Genomic DNA, 6,486 nt, shown 5'->3' on the forward strand with positions numbered 1-6,486 from the left:
TATATATATGTATATATATATATAACATAATTTTGCCTGCATGTATGTAAGTGCACCACGTGTATGCCTGTACAGGCCAGAAGAGGACATTAGTTCCCCTGGAACTGGATTGCAGGTTTTGAACTGCTATGTGGGTGCTGGGAACCAAAGCTGGATCTTCTGCAAGAATAGTAAATGCTCTTAACTGCTGAGCCATCTCTCTAGCCCCATGTTATTCCATTTTAACTAACACATAATTGTACATATTTATGAAGTGCAGTGTGATGATTTGGTACATATCATATAATGGCCAAATCATGATGCTTAGCACATCCATCATCAAATGTTTATCATTTCTTTGAGTTAGAACATGCAGAATCCTCTAGTTATTTTGAAGTATTCAGTATACTACTAACTATGGTCTTTACCCTACCAAGTTATGGAACACCCAAGTTTATTCCTCCTGCTATAATTTTGTGCTCATTGACTTACCTCTCCTAATCACCCCCCTCCTGCCTGCCTAGCCTATGGTAACCAGTATTCTGTCCTACAATCCTATGAAAACAGCCTTTTAAAATTTGATACATGAGTGAGATCAGGTCGTATCTCTCTTTCAGTACCTGATTTATATCATTTTATATAATTTCTTCAAGACTCACCCATGTTGGCACAAAAGCCAGCATGTCATTTTTATGGTTGAGTAGTATTCTATTGTGTGGGTGTAATATATTTTCTTTATCCATTTATACATTAACAGACACTTACCTTGATTCCATATCTTGCCTACTGTGTGACTAGTGCTAAAATAAACATGAAAGTACAGATATGTTGACATCTTGATTTTATTCCTTTGGATAGATGCCCAGTAGTGAGATTGCTAGATCACATGATAGGTCTACTGTTTCGTTTTATTTTGTTTTGTTCAAGAAACTCCATACTTATTTCCGTAATGGTCACACCAATTTAAACTCCCAACAACGGTATATAAATAAGTGTTCCTATGTCCCACATCCATGCCAGCACTTACATTTTTTCATTTATGCTAATCATTCTGAGGCCAATGATGGTTTTAATTTGTATTGTTGATGTACATGCTCTTGGTTATATGTATTCATTTGAGAAATGTCCACTCAAACGCTTTGCCTATATTTTAATTAAATTATTTGCTGTTTTTGTTATTAAGTTCCTTACATATTCTGGACATAAATTACTTGTCCGATACATAATTTGTAAACACTTTCTCCCATTCTGTAGGTTTTATCTTCACTTTGTTTATTATCTTAATTGTGCAGAAGCTTTTTGTTTAATATAGTTCAATATATCTATTATTTTTGCTTTTATTGCCTGTGCTTTTGAATTATTATCTGAAAAATATCACAAAGCATTTTTTTCTTCTATTAATTTTATTGTTGTGAGTCTTACATGCAATTTTTCAATCCACTTTAATTGATTTTTTTTATATTGCAAGAGGCAAGGGCTGTCGATGCAAAGTGGTACTCTCGCGTCAAAGAGAGTAAGGGATCATTTATTCCCGAGCCGGCTATGAGTGACAGTAGCTTAGGGTTCCTGATTCAGGTTGCACCAAAAGACATGTCCCACTATGGAAATGGTTAAATGAGATTTGGCAAAGATCAAATGGAGATTTTACTAGTTACGGAACAAAGTAAGTCATAAATCAAGGCACGGATCAAATACATAGGTGGGGACTGCAAAGTACACAGGCTGTAGCAAATGTGGGGAAACGGCTATGGGTCTCAGATGTTGTCGGATTACTTTCTTAGCTTTTGGATGGGTAGAAGCTAGTGGCCTACTAAGAATTCATTTTAAAGGTTTTGATAGGATGTTAGGTTAAACACAGGGGTGGACAATGACTAGCCATTCATTTAAGGGGACTAAAAATAGCCTGAGATAATTTGGCTCTGTTCTGCAACATTCTGACTCTACAGAATCATGAAGTTCATTTGGCCTTGTAAAATCTTTGATACAGGTGTGGTTTTACTTTTTCCTGGGAATTTCAGTTTCTAGAGTCCATTTTACTTCTCTTTTGCATGTAAGTATCCAATTTCCCCAGAAACACTTGTTGAAGAGTCTATCCCTTCTTCAGTTTTTATTTTTAGCCCCTTTGTTGAAAATTGGTCACTTATCGGTGCACAGACTTACTCCTGTGTACTCTGCTCCTTAAATCCCTATGTCCTTTGTTATGCCAGCAGGACAGTGGCTTTTGTTCCCACAGCTTTGTAGTACAGTTTTAAGTCAGGTGGACTGATGCCTCCAATTTTGTTATTGTAATTCAAGATGGATATTTGGGATCTTTTGTAGTTTGATATGAATTCTAGAATTGCCTTTTCTGTTTCTTGAAAGAGAGATATTTTTGTTTTGTTTTGTTGATCTTTTTGAGACAAGGTCTCCCTGTAGCCCCAGCTGACTATATAAACCAGGCTGGCCTTGATCTCACAGAGATCCACCTGCCTCTGCCTCCCCAGTGCTGGAATTAAAGGTCTGTGCTACAATGCCCAGCTTGATATTGGTATTTTGATAGGGATTTCATGAAATCTGTAAGTCAGTTTGGGTAGTATACACAATTTAACAATATTTAAATTCTTCTAGAAGCCTAGAAAAAAAATCTTTCCATTTATTTGTTTCTTCTTTTATTTCTCCCATGTGTTTTGTGGGTTTGTGCTTTATTTCATGCTGTGTGCAGACCCAGAATGCTGGGCCAGAGCTCTACCAGTGAATTATACCTCGAGCCTCAGTTTGGTTTTCATGGTAGTAATCTTTCACCTCATTGGTTGCATCTATTCCTGCTTTAATTTTTGTAGCTATTTTAAATAAGATTACTTTCCTGATTTCTTTTCAGGTAGGAGCATTTCTATACAACAATAACGAACTAATGTGTATGTGCTGATTTTGTACCTCACGCCTTTAATTATTCCACTGAACGCACTTGTTAGTTCTATCAGTTTTTGGTGGAATCTAAGTTTTTCTGTATCTGTGATGATATAGTATGCAAATAGTGACAATTTGATCTCCTCCTATGGTGGTTTGAATGAGAAATGTCCCCTAGAGGCTCAAGTATTTGAACTCCTTGTCCGCAGTTGGTGATGGCGTCTGGAGGTCGTGAAACTTTTAGGATGCGTAGCCATGCTGGGGAAAGGTGTCGCCGGAGGCTGGCTTTGAGACGTCATAGCCTTGCAGTTCACTCCCTCTGCTTCATGCTTGTTGTTGAAGCCGTGCACTCTCAGCCTCCTCTCCCTGCCCCCATGACTGCCACTTCTTGCCATGCCCCTCCGCCATGGTAGACTCATCTCTCTGGAATGGGAAACCAAAATAAATTTTCCTAAGTTTCCTTGGACGTACTGTTTTATGACAGCAACAGAAAAGTAACTAATACACCTCCTTTGTGTTTGATGTCCTCTACTTCTTGATCTTGCCTGGGTCTTTCAGCCCATATTAAACAAAAGTGGAGAGGATATCTCATTCCAGATCACAAGGGAAGGTTTTCAGTTTTCCTCTTCAGTGTGATGTTGTGTGGGTCTGGCATACATCTCCTTTATTGCATTTTTAACATGAAGGAATGTTATAGTTAATAAAATGTTTTTACTCATATATTTAAATAAATTTTTGCATATGCTGATTGATGTATGACATGCTACTGAGCTCAGTTATTTATTTTTTATTACATTTGTTTTGGAGGGGGAAGGCATGTATGTGTCATGGCCCACATGTTAAGGTCAAAGGACAGCTTGTGGGAACTGGTTCTCTCCCTCCATCATGTGAGTCCTGGGGATTGAATCAGGTCATCAGGCTTGGCAGCAAATGGCTTGCTTGCTGAGGCATCCCTCCGGCCTAGTTTTCTTGTTAAGGATTTTTTGCATTCATGTTCATCAAGGATGGTGGTACCTTTCTTTTTTGTATTATGTCCTTGTCTGGTTTTATTTTTAGGGTAATACTGGCCTTGTGAAATGAGTTTGGAAGAATTGCCTCCTTTTCAATTTTTGGGAATAGTTTGAAAAGGATTAGTTCTTTAAACATAATTTAATAAAATTCATCAGTGAATCCACCAGCTGCTGAGCTCTTCTTCAATGACAGACTTCGTATCGCTTATTTAATATCCTTACTGCTTGTTGGTCATGGAAATTTTCTATTTCTTCTTGGCTCAGTTCTGACATGTGTATCTATTCCTCCTAGGTTTACCAAGATATTGACGTGTATGATAATTCTAATGATCATTTGTATTCTTATGGTTTCTGTTGAATGGTTTCTTTTTTATTCCTGGTTTTGAGTCCTTTTTAGTTTATTTAGCTAGAGATTTAATTTAATTTTATTTTATTATTATTATTATTATTTTTTTTGTGTGCGCCACCAAGCCCAGGCTGGCCTTGAATTTACTACGTACTGTCTCTATCTTCTGAGTGCTGAGATTATATGAATGTGCCACCATGCCTAATTTATGTAGTGCTGGAAACCAGGACCTCATGCATCCGAAACAAAGACTTTATCAACTGAGCTACATCCTCAACCCAGCTTGTTGATTTTATTGTTTTTAAAAAATTTTATTTATTATTTTTATTTTATGTGTATGTGTGTATTGCCTGCATGTATGTAAGTGCACCTGTGTTGTGCAATGCCTGTGGAGGACAGAAGAGGGCTTCTGATCCCCTGGAACTAGAGTTATGGATGGTTGTTAGTTACTATGTGGGTGCTGGGAATTAAACTCGGGTCTTCTATAAGAAGAGCCATTGCCCTTAACCACTGAGCCATCTCTCTAGCCCCTGATTTTATCTTTAAAAAAAAAACTGTCAGTGTGGTATGCTGATACACAGCTATAATCCCAGCAGTAAAAGCAGCTGAGGCAAAAGAAAAGTGAGTTTCCAAGCCAGTCTGAACTCATACTAAGATCCTGCCTCAAAGTAATAATACTAAATCTTCATTTCATTTCATTTTGAAAGTTTCACATTCAAAAAGTTGTTAAGTCGATTTCACTTATTTTTACTCTGATCGTGTGTGTGTCTGTGTATGTGTGTGATTTATGTGTGTGCATATATACATGTCCATGTCTTCATGAGTGTATGGCTGCACTTGCATGTGCAGGTTTACATGCAGAGGTGTATATGTACATGTTTTTGTTTTGTTTTGTCTTGCTCTTTCTTTTGAGAAATGGTCTCTCACTGGCCTGGACCTCACCAAATAAGCTATACTGGCTGTCAGGAATGGCTGTCTAAGAAACCAATTACATCCTCTCCTTCCAAGTTTGAAACTGAAGCATAGAAATAAGAGGATGTGATTCAGGTTTGCAACCCAAATGAGGCTCCTATGAGCAATACACACAGATGATACACACATGCATGTGTAAACATCACCCACATAAAAGTGTAGCTTTGTGGTCCATCTGAAAGGAGACTGCAAGGCATGTATGTGGCCAGCCAACAACACAAGTGGTGATGTGCTGCCTTATAACCCTCAAGCCTCAGAGCAGCTGGAAAGTAGGCTCAGGGCCACTGATCAGGCTGACTTACCTCATGGAGAGGATACGCAGAGGTACTCATCTGTAATCCCAGCACTTGGGAGGTAGAAGCAAGAAAATCAAGAGTTCAAGGTCATCCTTAGCTACATAGCAAGTTCCATGCCAATCTGGGCTACACAAGTCAGTGTCTCAAAAAGAAAACAAATAAACAAGAAATAGAAAGAACTGAAATATACAGTGAGTGGCGCTGAGGTACTACTCTGATGTTGAAACACTTGCAATGGGCATTCCTTGCCTGAAGATTAAAGCCGATGCTCAGCGTGGCATTCCAGGTCCCATCCAGGGATCCCCAGTCTCTGTTTTCAGCTTCCTGTCTCTGTTCTTGGTTGCCACATATGCTCCAGCTACACTAAATTTGACTACTCAGAATACCCAGTCATGCCGTGCCCTTCTGACTTACAGACCCTTGTTCACACCATTTCTTCTTCATGGAAAACACTCCTGCTCTTCCTTACTCCACAGATTTTTCTTAAAGGTCACATCCTCTCTGAAGGCATTTCAGTCAGTAGAATTATCCCTGCCATCTGTGAGCACACACCGTTTGTACATAACTCATTCCTTCACAGATATAGTTTTTCCAAAAGCAAACCATATGCATGGCATCATGCTGCAGTAAAGGGCGTGCCCAGCCCTCATCCTGGGCAGCATATCATCTAGTGCAGGAGAAAGACATGAGACAGGATTACACACAGCACGGTGGGGGTGGGGAGTGGGGGTGCTACAGGACTACAGGAGCCAATGGCACTATGACAGCTACCCCCAGGATATAACCTGGAGTTAAACTAAGGACTAAGACAGAGACAAAGCATCAGCCATGAAAAACAATGTGGAGAGAATTCTGGAAGAGAAAAGAATGAGTGAAGGATTGAGCTGAAGAACCTATGATGTGTTCAGAAACCAAGAATACATACTTCAACATGGGGCACATATGAAGCTCGCACTGCAAAGGAACTGATGACTGAACCACAGGTCTTGAACTGAAA

This window comes from Nannospalax galili, unplaced genomic scaffold (genome assembly GCF_000622305.1).
Source record: "Nannospalax galili isolate Female #2095 unplaced genomic scaffold, S.galili_v1.0 scaffold761, whole genome shotgun sequence".
NCBI lineage: Eukaryota > Metazoa > Chordata > Mammalia > Rodentia > Spalacidae > Nannospalax > Nannospalax galili.